The sequence below is a fragment of the Mesoplodon bidens genome (genome assembly GCF_964165515.1).
Source record: "Mesoplodon bidens genome assembly, chromosome: 4".
In the NCBI taxonomy this organism is placed as follows: Eukaryota; Metazoa; Chordata; class Mammalia; order Artiodactyla; family Ziphiidae; genus Mesoplodon; species Mesoplodon bidens.
In genome coordinates, this window is record NC_138160.1 from 128,036,397 (window position 1) to 128,055,086 (window position 18,690).

At 53.8% G+C, this 18,690-nt stretch overlaps 1 long non-coding RNA gene across 2 annotated transcripts; it reads left to right on the top strand.

Annotated features, from left to right (window-relative positions):
- Nucleotides 1-18,206, top strand: LOC308616065. Of its 2 annotated transcripts, XR_014015694.1 has the most exons (4): nucleotides 1-162; nucleotides 12,036-12,158; nucleotides 14,556-14,694; nucleotides 16,301-18,206. It is a non-coding gene; the product is annotated as an uncharacterized lncRNA (long non-coding RNA). The 2 variants fall into 2 exon arrangements; XR_014015693.1 differs by having other exon boundaries at nucleotides 14,556-18,206.
- Nucleotides 18,207-18,690: the final 484 nt, after the last annotated feature.

Here is an 18,690-nt window from a genome sequence, read left to right on the forward strand (position 1 = left end):
GGGGGGCCCAGTGCCAACTGTTTAAAAGTGCCCTGTGGCAGTGGCAGTGGCAGTGAGGGGTGCCAGAGGCCCAGTCAAGTTAGTTGAGAAACCATCCCCGAAACGGGCTGGCCCACGTCTCCAGGCCACAAGGAGTCACACTTGGACCAGACCCCAGGAGAGGTAAGAACCAATGGCAAACAGAGGTCCGCGAGTCAACGGTGGGGTCGGAGGTCGGAGGGGGTGGCCTCTGTGGTATCCTCCCCGAGGGGATGCTGTGTACAGGGGCTGGTCCTTGCTCTCCTGCTAACCCACTCTGGGCCTCAGTTTCCTCATCTGTGCAAGGGCTGAACTGGACGATCTCTAAGTGCCCATCCTGCCCTGACCGATGTGCGGGATCTGTGGTCCTGTTGGCTTTGAGGACTCCTTGTGGCTGTGGTTAAATGGGGGGTGGGAGCAGCGGGAGGGGACAGCATCACCGTCCCACCGCCTGAGCGTCACCCGAGTCTGGGACCGTCTTGCTGGCTTCGCTGTAGACAGTGCTTATTCCTTATCTGTGAAGTTTGATTTCTCAGCTCTAAGAGCCTGGGGCTCCTGGCAAGGAAAACTGTTTTCAAATAATGGTTTCAAGAAGCAAAGATGTTGGAGAAGCGATGTCAGCTCAGGTTCCAGGAGACAGGCAGAGAGGCAGGGAGGCCGGGTCTGGGACGCAGCCGTGGAAAGGACACGCTGGCTGGGGGCTGGGGGCGCAGGCTCCAGCCTCAGCTCTGCCTCTCACTACCTGGCCCTGTGGCCTTGGGCAGATGCCCTACCCTCTCTGGGCTGCAGTTACCCATCTGTACTGTGAGGCCATCGGACAACATGGTCTCCATGCAGGATGTGGCTTCTGAGCCCCGTCTGAGCCTAGAGGGCAGCTGATGTTGGGAAGTTTGCCCAGGAGGCCCTGAGCTGAGTCTGCTGTTTGACAACAGGCTTAGGGGCCAAGCAGACCCAGAGCCGGGGGAGCTTTTGGAGGCTGAGCCTCGGGTGACAGAAGGGAGCTATAGTGTCTGACTGCAGGCTTGGCCAAGGGAAGGGTCAGCTCACAGCCCTGAGACCTCAGGATGAGCCTGGCCCCGAGGCAGCCTCTGCTGGGGCTGGGGCTGGTCTCTAAATTTAGTGTACTAGGGGCTCAAGACCTTGGACAGACGGGGACAGAAAAGACAGCAGAGAGTGTCAGGGGGATGAAGTGGTGGGGCCAGGGGACTCAGAGGAAGGCAGGGGACTTGCAGTGGGGAACATGGGAGGCAGGGCTGGGTAGAGCAGAGGCCTGGGTCACAGCCGGAAGACGTGCAGGCAACGTGGCTCTGCTGCATATGCTCTGGCCACATCTGGGGCCCAGAATGGACACAGTCCTCCAGCACCAGCCTGCCCAGCACCCTTACCTCCCCACTTTTGGTTATGCAAGACCTGAGGCCCTAAGAGTCCAAAAGCAGACTCTGGAACCCAATCCAATTGCCTGGGTCCCATTCTGGCTTTTTTACTTACAAAACAAGTGACCTTGGGCAAGTCACTTGCCATCTCTGAGCCTCAGCTTCCTCCTCTATAGAATAGGTATGGTCTTGTTTCCGACCTCACTTGGCTGTCATGAGGAGTGAGGGACATAGGTACCGAAGAGCAGGATAAACGGGGCTGATATTCATTACAATTAGGCCCTGCTCCTCTTGAGAGGCAAGATGACCTTAGCTGTATTTAGAGGGAAGTGGGAATGAGACCCGGCCAGGGAGCACCCTGAGTTGCCTAAGAGGGAACAGGGTCTGGAAAGAGGCAGGACAGGTGAGTTCAGAGGTCAGAGGTTAAGGGGCACAGAAGAGGGGTCAGCTTGAGATGCTTAATGGGCTAGATGAAGTCTCCTTTCCTGCATTTATAGGGCATTTTGTGGGCAACGTGTCTCAAAGTGCGGTGTCTGAAGCACTGCACACTCATCAACTGACAGGGAATCCTGAGTGGGGCCCAGGAAGCTACATTACAAGCTCTCCAGGGAATCCTGAGCACATGGAGTTTTGAGAATGCTGGGCTGTCAAGCAGCCTGGTACCCTCACAAACACAGCTGAGGTAACTGAACCCACAAAAAGAGAACACTGCTCTAGGTCACCTGGAGAGCTGATGGCAGAGTTGGAACAGAACAAGTCTCTGCCCAGCCCAGGCCTCTGTAAGGTGGTGCGGATAGGAGAATTACACTGTGATTATGACAGTACAGGCCTAAGACCTTTACACAAATTAATTTACTTAATCTTCAGAACAACCCTGTGAGGTAGGTACAACTATTATCCCCATTTTACGGATGAGGAAACTGAGGCACAGAGAGGTTAAGCAGCTTGCATAAGGTCACACAGCTCATGAACTATTAAACCTGGACACCGTATGTGTGCCGGCCGCCCCAGCTCCTCTGTCCCCAGGGGTCTCCTACCTCCTGCCTTGCTCCTTGGACACCACACCCCATAACTCCTAGGGACCTTCCGAAGTACCTCATGAATTTGTATGGGGGATTTCCCCCCTGCCAGGTACTGGGCTGAATCTCTTGCATTATCATTTAATCCTCCCAGGATTACCCTGAGGAAGGAATCAGCATCATTACATCATCCTAATTAATAGGGAAAGAAACCACTGGAGCTTACCCAAGGTCACACGGCTAGGAAGTGGCAGAGGGGATTTGAACCCAGTCTACAAAATGCATGCTTGTAGCCTGCCCACCAGGGCACCTCTGAGCACAATGATGAGGGATCCCACTTCGTAGAGGAGACCAAGACTAAACGGGTGACCACACCAGAGCTTGAACCCGAGTCTTCTAGTTCCAAGGCTATTGCTCTTCCTTGAGCCCCACCACTGCCCCAGGACAGAAAGGAGTTTGCTTGTCACTGGCCCCTAGGATCCACATAGCAGCTCTTGGGGCAAAGTCAGCCCTTTCCCAGGCTGGCTTGTTCCAGGGAAGAGCTGACACACATAGCCCCGAGGAATACCAGTTCCAGGCCTGGTGCCGCCACTGACCCTCGGGGCTGTGTCTGATTCCCTGTGTGAGCCTTGAGAGTTAGGGGAGGTGGCCTCTGAGGTCCTCATCTCCAGGCTATGCCTAGGCCCTGCCTCAATAGTGATTTCCCAACTAAACAGTCCCTGGGGCTCAGGGCCATGCAGTTGTGCAAAGAATTGTGATAAAGATTTTATCCAATTATGGTTATTATGACCCTTTTGGTCCATATCTCCTGGGGCACATGAGCCAGAGTTTCTCTGGGGTTCATATCTAGAGAGGGACTGCTAGGTTCTGGCGTGCACACCTGTCAACTTCACAGGAAAGCAGACTATTTTCCAAAGTGGCCAAACCATGTCACAACTTCCACCAGCAGTACGTGAGCATTCTCCTCCTTGACAACACTTGAAATTATCTGAATTCTTAAAGTATATATGTTACACATTTTATTCTGTTCTTATTGAATTTGTATAATTAAGAACGTAAGGAAGAAACAGAAATGCTGCAACACTACTGTCCACATGGATATCTAGAAATCTGCCCTACATGCACCAAGTTGCAGGGTAGCCTGCAGGCCCTGGGGTGGGAATGGGCGCAGCCTACGTGGTCCTCCCCCAGCCCAGCAGTATGCAGTGGCCGCGGGCCAATCAGAGGTTGCCTGTGATGGTCTGCAGGAATTCGGAGGAAAGAGCCCACAGTGTCTGCCACCTCCTAAAGGCCTGTCTAGACAGCCCTGGCCCCATGGGACTTCACCACACATGGTGAGAGCCCGCAGAGGCCGGCCCCCTCCCCTCTTGCAAAAGAGGCTTGTTGGTGACAGTGCTTTACCACCAGAAACCTTTTCTCCAATTCAAAACAGAAATGCACAGCATGAGTCACCCACTCTCGTGGCCCATGGATCACCCACTCATCAGGCCCCTTTTCGTTTGGATGAGAAAACAGAGGCTGACTCTGGAGCCAGGAGCCTTTCCAGTATGGGCTGCATGAATCCTAGTGCCCAGGTGATGAGGGGACCAGGCAGGTCAGAGCACTGCTAGAGTGGGGCTAAGATGCAGCAGGCTGGCTGTTAAAGGTGCCGGAGTGGGGAGTCAGGCTGCCTGGGTTTGAATCCCAGATCTGCCTAATAACAGCTGTGTGACCCTGGGCATGATAAGAGTACCTGCCTCATTAGGTTACTGAATTGTTTGGATTAAATGAGTTAAAGCTCATGAAGTCCTTAGAACAGTGACTGACACATAGTAAGTACTGAATAAAAAATAACTGCCAAAATGTGACGACAAAAGGCAGTTTCTTTGGGGGGAGGAGGTGCCATACTGGACCCCAACTCTACCTTCCACCTAGGGGGATAAGCTGCCCTTGTTCCTTCAGAAATAACAATCGCCATATATCAAGTCTTCCCAAGTGGCCAACCCTCCACCCAGCACTTTCTGAGGTAAATAACATTATCACTCTGGGAACTCAGAGGCTCAGAGAGGTTTAGTCATTTGCCCAAAGTCACACAGCTTGTAAGAGGCTCAGCTGTGGCTCAAACCCAGGTCTGGAGCTTCCCTGGTGGCGCAGTGGTTGAGAGTCTGCCTGCCGATGAAGGGGACACGGGTTCATGCCCTGGTCCGGGAAGATCCCACATGCCGCGGAGCGGCTGGGCCCGTGAGCCATGGCCGCTGGGCCTGCGCATCCAGAGCCTGTGCTCCGCAACGGGAGAGGCCACAACAGTGAGATGCCCGTGTACCGCAAAAAAAAAAAAAAAAAAATCAAACCCAGGTCTGGCTGACTCCAGAACCCATGCACATATACTCTAGCACTGGCCCCCTGAATCTGTGAGCAAAAGCTACTTCTGGTTCTGCCCGTCTAATAGGAAAACTCTTGGCATTTAGGAAGGGGGCCATTTGAAGCATGATGCCTCCTTCTAGATTAGGCGTTGTTACGGTAAGATATAAACAGAGCCCCCCCAACTCCCATCCCCACGCCTGCTCAGGGGCAAAAATGCAGACAGTTCTCACCAGTGAGCACACCTTACTGTGGGCTGAGTACCCCTGGGGGCCTGTTCAGTCCTGGGCTGCCCTTGACCGTCACAGCTCATCAGTTATTTGAGGAAGGGGTAGTCAGCTAGTCCATTTCTGGAAGAAGCAGCCTCACTCTTGCACATTCCCGAGAGCCCATACCAGCTACAAGCATAGGCCACCTCTTCTAAGGTCCTCCTCTGACCCAAGCCATGCACCAAGGGAGATGGAAAACACACTGGACCCTGCAAACTTAACAGGGACACTGCTCAGCTGCCACTCGCTTCTGCCCCATACCCTCCTCCTCCTTCAGAGAAATAGGGATGATGTGAAGTATTCAGAGGGAGGCTGCCGCTTGGGGAGGCCATCCATAGTGGCCACGACACCACCCTGGCTGGGCTGCTGGGCTCAGAGGCCACTGGTCAGTCTGCCTGGAGCCTGCCGGACCTCAGACATGTGACCCAACAACCCCACTGAGTCTGAAGGCATCTGACGAGATAAGCTGAACAAGATGGGGAGAAAGGGAAAGAAACAGGCTAAGACTCTAACCCTGGCTCTATATAGTCAACAGAGAAGTAAGTTCATCAGTCCCTTTGGGCCCTTCAGGCCGAGATGCTCCATGATTTGGGATGGAAGGAGGACAGCTCTGGTTATCCCACGTATGACAGTGGATGCCCAGACTCTCAGGAAGGAAAACCTGGGGTAGGGGTGGTCAGAGTAGCAGGGGCACACTTTGGATAGACCGAGAAGAGAGGAAAAGGCATTCCAGGTGGAGAGTTCTGTGTACAAAGGTAGGGAGGAGGAAAGACATTTTCAGGAGAAGAGCAAACAAGCCCACTTGGCTGTTTGAACTGAGAGCGGGTCGAGAAGCCCTGTAAGGTTTGAGGCTGGCAAAGTGGCGACAGCCTGGTCGCGGAATGGCTTTGATCGCCAGAAACCAAAGCCCAGAAGATGGAAGAAGTGCTCCTTGACATCTGCCTCTGGGAGGGAGATCTGTACCCTCCCCCAAAACACCATCAGGCCAAGAGCCTCAGTGCAGGAGAACTGGGAATTTGGGCATTGTTGACTCTGAGATGTCCAATAATGGGACAGGAGACATTGGGGTGAGATTAGGAGGGGTAGGAAGACTGAGGGCTGCAGCCATCATCTTTAAGATTTGAAGAGCTTTCTAGGGATGAGGAACTTGTTCTTTATAGCCCCAAAGGACAGGGCATGCAGCCCCAGAGAGGTAAGGGTCAGCGGGATATTCGGAAGGAGACTTCGATAGCCTGTCCAAAGAGAGACTAGGTGATTGGGAAGCAGTGAGCTCCCCATCACCAGAGGTATGCAAGTTTAGCAGGGACATTCTAGAGAGAAGTTCAGCATTAGAGAAGGATGGGCCTCATGGCCTTTCCCACCACCAGCCTGGGACTTCACATCACAGCTTAGCTGCCCTGGGACAATCTTACAGGGCTGAGCCCCCCAGCTGCCTGGATGTCCGATTCCCAGCTAGGCATGACATCAGTTCTGCCCTGATTTCACACAGGGGCCTCTAGGGACCTCCCTCCCTCCCACTTCCTTCCACCCCACTGCTGCATTCTGCCCTTCCCAGGGAGCACCAGGCCTGACCAGAGACACCTGGAGCCTGGTTGTGAGACCAGGTCCCTGGGGGAATATTCCACCCAGCAGGAACGAGGCAGAGGGGGCCAGCGTCCCGGGGAACCCTGTTCACATGCCCCACAGAGTCTGCATGGAAATTCCAGGAGGGTCACAGGGAAGATTCCAGTTTAGAACAACATGCTTTATTTTCGTCCCCCTTTCTTTCCTGTTCCTCCTTTCCCCCAGTGGTGGGAGAGGCGGTCACAGGAAGCTGGAAGACCAAAGCAAGTGTCCTCATTGGGCAGAATCACAGGAAGACCAGTGTGGAGAGATGGGGGTGCTGGGCAGATAGGGAAGGGACCCAGATGGGCCTGGGCAGGTGGACACCACATGGGAGAGGGTGGAGGGGAGGGCAAAGTCAAGGGGATAACGAAACCTGGGCAGGGTGGTGGGCGGTGGGCATGATCACTGATCAGACCAGCAGGCATTCCTGGACACCCAAGACTAGAGTTACATTAGCTCTGGGTTCAAGCTGGGGTTAGAGAGTCAGCCAAGTTTCCTAGAATAGACAGTGGATATCAGGATTGGAGCTTCCAAGAACCTTGGGCACTAGGTCCTGGCCTTAATGGACTGTAAAGCTACACAGTACTACTAAATCCATCTCGTTCACCCTGGTGATCCTGGTAGATGTTTAATAAACACTCCTGGTGTTGAAACTCATAACAACCAAGTCCTGTTAGATCTGAAAGGGACCTTTAAGCTCATCAAAGCCACCTCCTCGTGTTATAGATGCAGGATCTGAGGCCAATGATGGGGAGAGACTTGCCCAAGATCAGACTGCCAGAGGGGCCACCCAGTCCTGTGCATCCTTCTTTGCCTCTTCCCTGCCTTCTAGCCAGAGATGGAGACTGTGGTATGGTCCTTACAGCCAAAGGAGGGAGACAGAGAAGAGGCAGGTACCCTGCCAGGACATAACTGTCTCTAAGAGGTAGTCAGAGGATGATGGCGTATCTTCAGTTCTGGCAGCTCTGCCCAGGAAGGTGCTTTTCCTGGCCAGACATGGTCCCCAAAGTTGTCAGCTGCTGCAGATGGGAGGCCTCCTACAGAGGAAGGAGCTCAAGGCTGGGAGGGGAAGCCCTTGGTTCTTTTCCTGGCTCTGCCCCAACTCACCACATGACCTTAACATGACCTGAGATGAGGTCCTCTCTGGCCTCAGTGTGCCCAGTCAGAGGCTGGACCCAACCAGATTGGACAGTCAGAGATTTCATCCATAATCTGCCTCAGTCTCCTCCTCTCTCTTTCTCAGTCCATCTTAGCTTTTGCTTCAGAACAGGAAGTAGTTCAGGCACAGGAAGAAACAGCAGCCTGCAGATTCCCCTCTGCCTGGGAGCAGCATCCTCTATGCCCCAACTTTGCTTTCCAGCCTTGAAATTCCCAGAGAGGCAAAAAGCTGGGAATGCTCTTATGATCACTCCAGTGATCGATCTGAGACCAGAGAAGTTCCGCAGATTGCTCAAGGTCACACAGCAAGTCACATGTAAACTCCGAGTGGGCCTTAGGTCTCCTGACACTCAGACCACACTGTCCTCCAGAATAATGGGCATGTAAGCCACCCTCATGTGAACCTAGAGACTGACTTACCTTGACATTTCAAACCCCTACATGGGGAGCCCACAGTCTCTGCCCCTCTCTGGGACTCAGTTTCTTCTATCAAACAGGGAGATGGGTGGACCAGATGTCTCTAGGAGCCCTTGCACCCCAGGACCCCAGGGTTTTCCAGTGTGGCAACCTCAGCCCTTTCTGCACAGAGGATGGGTCTACCTAAGCCAGGAAACCCCACCAAGTCACAGCCTCCATCCAGCCCTGTCCCACCCCAGACCCCAGGGCCGGGCTTCATCCAGAACTACAGGCTCCAGCCCAGTTCCCCTGGAGGATCTGGATTTTTCTTACCATAAAAGGGCAAGCATGCCTCTCTCGGTCCCTGCTGCCAGCCCCACTGGGGGAAAGGCTGAGCTATTTTTAGAAAACTCAAGGGTTTGCTCCTGAACTCAAGATGGAGCCCGTCTGAGCCCACACCCGGGGAGCCCCCTCCCCATCTCCCTCACCCACCTTCCCTCTGTCTTCCTCCCTCTTCGCCCATTGCTGTCTCTTCCCTCCCTCCTCATCTCTCTTGTCTTTGTCCTGCTCTCACTCTCACTCCATCAATCCCCCTTCCTTTTTTCTCTCCCTCTCCTCCCCTCTTTCTCCCCCCTCACTTCTGCCTTCGCCCCAAATCTCCTCAGTCAGCTCCCCTCCCCCACTTCCCTCCCTCAGATCTTGTTTTTGGTGGTTGGAAAAGTAACATATCTGCACCCCCACGCACACTCTTTTCTTAAACACTATTTACAACATAAATTCCAAACATCCGCCATCTGGTTCTAGGAAGGGCCAAAAGATATTTAGAAAAGGAAGTCATGATTATTCCATCTTCAAGCCAAAGGAACTCAAAGGCCCTTCTCTCTCCCGCCTTCCTCCCAGGGACCTTTGTTAAGATCTGACCGATTAGGATCCTTCCGTGAGTGGAAGGGGTCAGTCCCAGCTGGGCCTCTGACTGGCTGCATCACTTTGAGCTTGCTGCCTATCCTCTCCATGTCTCAGTTTCCTCATCTGAACAATGGGAACGCAACTAGGGTGCCTTCGGCACTAATGCTCTGAGACTTCATGTCCTGCTGCACAAAATCCCAAGGTCTGGGTCCCTAGGGGCTGCCTTGGGCTGGGCAGTGAGGGTGAGATGGGAACAAGGGGAGTGAGAGGCAGCAGGGGAGCCCCAGCCTTAACCCTTGATGCCCGGTGCCTTGCACTCCATGAAGAGCTATGCATTACTTCATGCAGGGGGATGGGATGGAGTCAAACCATCCCCCTTTATCTGACCCCAGGAGGACTCTGGACACCATGGAGTCCAGTCTTCTCTCCACCACATCATGGTGAGGCCCAGAGAGGGGAAGGCACTTGTCTACAATCACACAGCATGCCTACAGGAGACCTGGTACCTAACCTGCTGCTCTTCCATCCAACACCTTCCAGAAGAAACCAACATTTGCATTACCCAGAAAGCATCACCCAACCCAGCAAACTGGAACCCTGGGGGTCTCAGTTCTTTGCAAAGTGGACAGGACGGAAGGGAAAACTAACTCCTTTATCACGATGTTTTCTTCAAACAGACAGCATACAAGGGAGAAATGCTGTGGGAAAGAGAAATGCTGTGAGAAGTCCCTTGCTTCTGAGGACGCCCATTGCCAGGGCGCACACAGCCTCCATTTACACTGAAAATGCTCTCACTATTCACAGCTCCCTTTCCATAAGGACGCTTTCCATAATACACACTTGACAGAATGTCATGAGATGCTGACTCCGGCTGTCGCTCTGTGAAAAGAGTGCCATAAATAGTCTGGTCCTACAGGGGAGCCTGAAAAATGCTTGCTGGGCTGCCCGGAGCCAATCCTGATCCCGACATGTACGAACTAAGTGACCTTGAGGGACTGCTGTAACTCCTGAGAGCCTCGGTTTCCTCATCTGCAAAACAGGGATAAGAGTGGTTCCTAACTCACAAGTGATTGTGAGGATAAAATAAGAAAACCTGTGTAAAAATAGCACTTAGCAAGTGTGGAGCACATCGGAGGCACCCAGCGTGTTAGCTCTACCATGTATTGGCCATTGTTATGATTACAGCATGTCCCAGTGTAAGCTGGGTAGCTGGTAGCTGTTACCACTGTCACTGTTATCCCTGTCTGTTCACATTGGAAGGTCAGGGTGATGGGGAGTCTTGGGGATCCTGGTCTCTACCCCCCACCCTCCCAGATACCGAGCTACTCGAGACTGGGCTTGGAATTGTAGGAACTGTAGGTCGCTGCCGGGGTCTAGGCCCCTTTTCTTTCCCTCTCTTCCCTTCCTCCTGCATCATCTTGTGTCAGCCTCAGACTGTGTTCCCAGGGCTTGTTCAAAAGTCCCCAGCAGCGACCTTCCCTGGGGAGGAAGTGGGGAGCGTGTGAGGCTGGTGAACTCAGCTGGGCTGTCAAGGGGGTGGGAGGGCGCTCTGGGAATGGAGACCCAGAGGAGCCGCACAACGGAGGGGGCATGGAAAGGGGCCCCACACGGCAGCTCCCACCCCAGCTTCCACATCTTCTCTAGATGCCTCTTCGGACCTTTGCCCTCATCCTTCCTGCTTCTCGTGCTCCCATGCCTGTGCCTCGCTGTGGGCCCAGCCCCATGCTCATAATGGAAGCTGCAGCCACTTATTGTGGACTTACAATGTGCAGCAACTGTGCTTGCACTTGACATCTACCTCATTTGACCTTCACAAACAAGCCAAGGTTCAGAGAGGTGAAGCCACCAGCTCAAGATCACACAGCTAGAAAGTGCAAGGGGGGAGATTCAAACACATGCCTGCTGGACTCCAGGGCGAGTGTCTTCTCAGTTCTTCCCAAACATATGCTGGAAACCCTAGGGCCCTGGAGCCCAAGGAGAACACAAGCTCTAGGACTTGCACAAGGGTGAGAGAGCTGAGGAAGGGGAGCTGTGGGCAAAGAAGCCCCTCCAGAAAAAACCGACGTAGGTGTGGGTGGGTGTGCTTGCATGGGGCCCCGACCTCAGCCATCTCCCACGGTAGTGCCATCTGGTTCCCAGATGTGGCCTATTCCCAGCCCCTCGTATTTCTTGGAAATGAGCAAGGCCAGCAGAGGGAATGGGTTTTTGTGTTGTCTGTGACGACGTGAGCTCTGTTTTGTGGTCATCCAGCCGACTGCTGCCCAAGCTCAGGAGACAGCTGGGTTGAGCGTGAGCAGCCCAGGGTTCAAGCTGGCCTCTGACACTCAGCAGGGGTTGACCTGGGTGCGTTGCAGAGCCTCTTTGAACCTCAGTCAGCAAGGAAGCCATTCCTATCTCTGGCAGTGGTTTTGAGTGTTTCATAAGTTATGGAAGGGAGCATTTTGCAGGCTGAAAGCCTTGTGCAGCTGGAAGTGGTCACAGGTGGCCCCAGGGCTGTCCCTTCAGTCTTGGCCACTGTGTGAACCCTGGATTTCTACCTACCCCTAAATGGCTCCTTTTCCACGTGTGAGGCTAGAGGTGGGGGCCAACGGTCAGCTGGGCCTCTTGGAAATTTCCTTCCAGACCCATTCTTTTACTGATGGGATCTTGATGCGCTGGAAAGGGAAGGTGACCCCTCTTGCTCTTGGAGTTTAGAGCTCCTCAGAAGACCCTCTCTGAAAGCCAGGTAAGCATAGCAGAGATAATGGCAGCCTAGGGGCTGAAGGACAGACTCTCTGAGGCCTGGAAAATCTCAACAGCCTCAGCCTGAGGCTTCTAAGGATGCAGCAACAGCCCAGGCTCATCCTGAAGCCCTTGGAGCCCGGCAGCCCAGTCAGGACCAACAAAGGCCAGGGCTCTGGCCAAAGGGCACCCCAGCGTCCTCTGATAAGGGGTATCCTTGTTCCTTTCAGGCAAGGGCACTGGCTGGTGGGGGGCCACCCCTGCAACCCTGACGCTGAAGGAGCAAACACCCCAGAGAGGGGCCTCCTGAAGACCCGAGGAGGGCAGGCGGCAGGGGCCCTGGACACAGACCTGTGAGTGCCACCCCACCTCCACTCATGGGCACCGACACCCCACCCTCCCCACCCCGCCAGCGATAAACTCCCCATCCCAGCCCTCAGGATGACCAAGAAACCAGGCCTCAGAACGGGAAGGGTTAAAGGAAGACCCTGCTGATTGACAGGGTGCCGGCAAGTCCGGGCTGTTGCATCAGGGTCACAGGTGAAAAGAAATGGAACCAAAGAAGGGAAAACCCACCAGGAGCCAAGAATCCACCTCACGCCCTGCTCCCTACAAACCACAACACAAAGCCTGCGTGCTACCGAGAACAAAGGACCTGGGGGAGCTGTGGAGGATGATGGTCATCTTCCCTGGAAAGGAGTAAATGGGGTCGGATTCTACAAGCGGGGAGACGTGGGGTTGTGTCAGCCTCTGATAACAGAACCAGCCCTCGGGGCTTTGAGAGCATCAGGCGTGTGCTCGGACGCACAGTGCTTGGAATACGGTGAAGCTCTAGAAACCGTGGGCAGTTGTTTTTACCGTCCATCATATTCTTCCCACACTTACCAGCTGTTCGTGGAGCGGGCAGGGTGAGGGACCAGCTCCATAAGACAGGTGGAGAAACTGAGGCCCAGGGAAGTGAAGGAGCTCCACTCAGAGTCATACAGACAGTCAAGGGCAGAGGGGGATTCTGGCACCAGATCTCTGGAGGATGGAAAAAGAGGAGGAAGATTTGGAAGTGAGCAGAGGAGGCAGGACTCGGACAAGGAGCTGACGCGCCAAAGACAGCAGGCGCAGCCCAGGCTGGCTTATAGAACACAGCACACCTGTTAAACCTCTGCACACCCCACACGTGTGTGCAAACGTGCACCCCGGCACAGCGCACACACCTGGCCCTCATTCACTAGCAAATGAGACTTGGAGACTGGGTCCAAACAAATTGCATTAGGAGGGCGGCAGGCGCCACCTCCCCCCCGCGCTGTCGGGCTCCAACACTGAGCAGGCCTGCAGAGCTGCCAGCTGCGGTCTCTCGGCCACGCTGACAGGCCCTCCTCAGCCCCCTCCCCCTGCCCCTGGGCCTCAGGAAGGGGGCTGGGGTCTGAGAGAATGCCACGATGATGGATGGGCTGAGGGAGGTTCCAGGGCTAGCTCAAGAGCACACAGGATGTTCGTGCTTATGCAAGGCTCACTTCTGAGCTGTTCCCAGAAAACCAGCCCCACCTTCCCTCCCTCCCTCCCCTCTGGCAGCCTCTCCCACGGTCACTGCTGCCAGAGCCCAGAGCCCAGGCCCCGAGCAGATCTACCCCCCAACACTTGGTCCCACAGCTGGGCTGAGCGGGAACTGGTCAGCTCAGGAGGCAACGGCCTGGGGCTGAGACACAGGTGGGCACTTTAGAGGGAAAAAGGAATTTGTGAACAGAAAGACAACACCATCATCGTAAAGGTGGCATCTCTGTGCTTTCTCATCCATTGTTTTGTTTAATCCTCCGAATGTGCCTGGAGTTAGGAGATTGTGCCCATAGTATAGATGTGACTACTGAGGTTCATTCATTCAGTGATCCCACAGCTCCCCTTTCCTGAGCTCTGAGTCTGCACCAGGCCCTATGTGGGGTGCTGGGGACACCGAACTGAATGACTTACAGCATCTGCCCGCACTGCTTAACAGAACGGTCACCTTTGGGCTGGGTCTTTGGGCACTGGGGCCCCCTGGTCTTCCAGGGGAGCATTTCCAGCAGAATCCCTTTTCCATATGGTGTATGTGAGTTACTGAATATTATTACTAAGAGGAGCCTTAGCAATCAGCCCATTCAGAACACAGACCCTGAAGTCAGATAGCCCCAAGTTCAAATCCTGCTGTGCTCCCTTTTTAGCTGGATAGCTGTGGTCCAATGAGCCTCTTGAAGCCTGTTTTCCCATCTGTAAAATGGGAATACAAAAGCTCCCACCTCATGGGGCTGACTGTGAGGATTAATTTGTGTTTTCCCTACCCTTAATTGACACAGGGAGAAACAGGGGCCTGGAGAGGGAAAGGGCTTGGCCAGGGTCACTTGTGAGTTGGGGGTTAAGTCAAGACCCGATGGATCCCTTTCTCCTACCCCCCTCCCCACTTATCCCAATAGAAATCCTCCCCACCTGCTTCACCCCAAGCAGCCCAGAGGCCATGACAGTTGGCCAGTTTGTGCAGGCAACCACAGGGACATGTCCTGGGTCCCGCCCTCCACCTTCAGCCCTGCCCAAGCCTCTGCAGCACCAGAGTCCCAGGTGACCAGCGGTGGCCCCCAGCCCTCAGTGACAGTGGATGGTGGGGACACGCAGTGGCAGACTCCCAGCCCAGAGCGGCCTGGCCATATAAGGGAAGGAGCCAGGAAGGTCTCCTGGCTCAGGCCTGGCGAGAAAATCCAGACAGCCACTGTTTATTTTCTCCTTCCCAGCCTCCCGAGAGCTTCCAGACAGAAGACAGAGGTTCCCCCTCAGGCCAAGCGACATTTTCTGAAGACAGTGGGGAACAGGGAGGAAAAACCAGTCCATCATCCGGGAGCAGCACCCCTGGCTGTGGACAGGCAGCACCAGGTAAGATTCTGCCAGGTAAGATTGTGAGGCCACCTGTTCAACTGCCTCCTTTGACAGAAGGGGAAACAGGGTGACAGAGAGAAGCGCTTGTGAGAAGGGATCACACCATTTGGGTCTCCCAAGTGGGACCCATCTCCTGACTGGGGACCCAGAGCAAGAAGGAGCCTCTTGTGGGGTAAGGGGAACAGGAGAGCTATGGACCCCCTTCTCAGTGAGACATCATCTGGAGAAAAGGGGTCAGGGCCAGCTCTGTCTGCCTCCCAGCAAGTATGCAAGACTCAAGGGAAGAGTTCCTGGGGCCAGAGAGCCAGCAGAAGGACACCTTTCCTGCACCTCTGCCCTCCTCCCAGCCCAGCTGCATAACCTCCTCCTCCAGGAAGCCCTCCCAGTTCCCCCCAGGGAGGAGGAACCTAAGCCCTCAGCAGTCCTTTCTGGGCTCTCTCTTATGCCACTTGGGTCTGTCCCCTATTCAACTTGCCAAGGGCAATTTCCTTCCACTGACTAAGCTCCTCCAGGGTAAGGACCACATCAGATTCAGGCCTGTCTCCCCTCGGCACATAGAAGATGCATTTGGTTTGCTGAACGGACAGGTGAAATGGTTAGCTCCTGTCCCCAACCCTGATGGATTGGTAAATTGGTCAGGGGATGAGACATGGAGCATGGAGGTTAAAAATTACGGTCCTGAGGCAGCTGTTCTGATAGGAATCCCAGCTGGGCTCCTAGCTCCATGCCCTTGGAAAACCCCCTTCCCATGGAGCCTTGGGGATGCACGGGGATTAGCACAATTAAAACACTCAAGAAATGACCGTTCTTATTACCATCAGCATCACTATGATTTTTCTAGAGACAAAGGAACAGAACTAGACAGCCTATAGCCATAGAGGATATAGAGGCAAATACCTTCCCCTGGTCAAAGGTCTCAACCTCTGTCCCTGTGTCAGAGTTTCCCACAGGAGCGTGGGACTGCCTCCCATCCACTTCCTGTTTCTACACCCAGGAGAGCTGCTATCTTTGTGGCAATATTCTGAGCCCAATGGGGTGTGCTGGAAATAGCCGCCAATTCCCCTGGTTCAAGCCCGTCTGTGACCCGGGAACCGTCTCCTCCCCTTCCTGGCCCTCCATGTGGCGGTGATAAGGGTCTCCTGACCAACGCGTGGCTGTTCTGCAGATTAAATGTGATGGGGCAGTTTTTCAAACGGCAGGCACTCAGATGCCCCCTTTTTAATTTTGGCCATATCTGCCAACAATCAAAAATATTTTAAAATTTAAGATGAGTCATTTTTAATACCTAAATATAAATGGGAAACTAAAATACTGTCCATAATTAGGAGATAATAAAGGTAAGAGTAGAGACAGTAAAAAATGCAACAGCGTTCTTACTCTTTCCTCTGGTACACAGCTTGCAAGGCCCTGGGCCTGAGGGAGATAAACAGGAGCCAGAAAAGTGTCAGAGACAGGATAGCACCAAACTGAGGCTCTCTCCCCCTGGGAAACAGAAGGACTGGAAGCAAATACAGGGAATAGCCTGAGTCACTGTGTCTTCCAGAGTTAGTGCTCAGGGGCTTCCCTGGTAGCGCAGTGGTTAAGAATCCGCCTGCCAACACAGGGGACATGGGTTCGAGACCTGGTCCAGGAAGATCCCACATGCCACGGGGCAGCTAAGGCTGTGCTCCACAACTACTGAGCCCTTGTGCCACAGCTACTGAAGCCTGCACGCCTAGAGCCCGTGCTCCGCAACAAGAGAAGCCAGCGCAATGAGAAGCCCGCACACTGCAACGAAGAGTAGCCCCCGCTCGCCGCAACTAGAGAAAGCCCGCGCACAGCAATGAAGACCCAGCACAGCCAAAAATAAATAAAAATAAAATAAATAAATGTATTAAAGAAAACAAGAAACAAAGTTAGCGCCCAGGCCATGTACTCCACAAAATCGCCCGCTCTCTGTGCTGCGTTCAGAAGCCAAAGGTGGTCAGGTGAAAGAGCTTTGGAAACAGTCCGGCACAAAGGAATGCAGGGGGCTGGCCTTATCAGCTTGCTTCCAAGCAGCAAATGATCACCCTGGCTTCTTACTGAAATCTCCACGTTGGCCAGGGCGAGCGTTTCCTCTCCAAGAGCTAGTGCGAGCCGTCTGAGAGTGGAGTAGACAGGCTGTGGGCTGTTCAGGACCCCCAAGCTGGATCCTGATGTTGGAATCACTCCCCAGCCAAACGCAGTTTGGAAAGAGTTCCTCCACGAGAATTCCATATTAGAGGGAGGCAGTTCTTTGGGTGGGAATACCTGAGGAAGGGGCTGTCCCACTCAGCAGGCCATCAGGCCTGACTTGCCCCAAGTGGCAGACCAGAGGAAAACACTCTGCAGATCGGGGCCTGCTTTCAGACTTCTGCCAGAGGCATATGAGACTGCATTATTGGAAGGAGGTGTGTGTGTTTTCCTGCTCTCTCCCACCCCCGAGAAAAGGCTGCTGGTTCCCTTCACCCTTCAGACATCCCTGAAAGTATATGTCATCCGGCACCAAGACCACCACAGTGGGCATCAGCAATGCAGGAGGGTCCTCTGGGGGTGCCCTGAGATCTTGGCGGGGCAGAAGAAATAGAGGCGAGGCTCAGCCTGCTCACTCAGAGGTTCCCACCCAAGCCAAGTCTTGAGAGGAAAATGAATTATCTACACGGTCATTCAATCATCCACTAAGTGGCATTCCCTGGGACCCCTCATCATGTACAAAGGCCTCCACAAGGCCCAGGGATCCTCACCATTAACAAATGTGGGTGCTGTCTCAGAGGCCTGGAGATCTAACCCAGTCAGACCCAGATGCAAAGAGCTCTGACACTGGAGAGAATGAGGTTGAAGAATACGATTCAGCCACTCATACAACGCATATTAGGCATCTACCATCACAAGTATGGTAAAGGATTAGAAACAGAAAGAGGGCAGAAAGAGGGCAGAGGATGTGTGAGGACGTGGACCAGGGTGTCCTGATGTCTGAGAAAGCCAGAGAGGGCTTCCCAGAAGAAGTAGCCATTTGGTCTCCTCTTCCACCAGGAGGAGACGGGCAGGGGCGCAAAAGGGAGCAGCATGGTAGCTGGGGGCCCCGAGGTGGTAGGCACAGGGCTCCTCGGAGGAATGGAAAAAGGGGGGCAGAGGCCCAAGAGGAAGTGGCCATCTGGGCCAGATGGGTCGGGCCTTGTAGCCTTTTGTGAGGGTTTCAGAATTTAGCCAGAGGGCAGTGGGAGAGCTTTCAGCATTTTAAGCCTAGGAGAGATATGGGCGTATTTGCATTTTGAGAAATCACTCTAGGAGGATGGCTGGGATGGATGGTTGGGAAGTCGGTGGGAGTAGAAGCAAGGAGGCCAGGTAGGAAGCTAAGACAAATGTTTGATGGTATAAAATATAAAGTACCATGAATGTGCCGTTTGGCTGGGATGCACCAAGCATAAATGTGGGGTATGGGGTCAAAAGGTAGAACATTATATTGGATGGCTCCATTTATTGAAATGCCTAGATTAGCAGCTCTGTAGAGACAGAACTGCCGGGGGGCTAGGGGTGATGGGAGGTGGGTAGGAGGGGCTAAATGGTAAGAGGGTTCTTTTGGAATGATGAAACGTTCTGAAATTGATTGTGGCAATGGTTGCACCACTTTGTGAATGTATTAAAAACCACTTCATTGTGCAATTTAAATAGGTGAATCATATTTCAATAAAACTGTTTAAAAAGAAAAGAAAAGGAAGGTTGAGGCTTGGTCCCAGAGGGCTCAGGCTGAGGACAGGAAACACATCTGTGGTAGTTACAGCAGCCTCTGGGACAATAGCTGGATGGTGGAGCTGAGGCCCCTCTAATGCCCCTTCTCCTGTCTAGGGTGGACTCCCTGCCATCAGCCCCCTGGTGCAGAGCAGCGTGGCACCCTGTCTCCCAGCCTGAGGTGCAGTGCTGCATCTCTGGTCAGTTGGGAGTCTGAGATGAAGCACTGTAGCTCGGGAAGGGAGAAGTTGTTCTGCGGCCGTT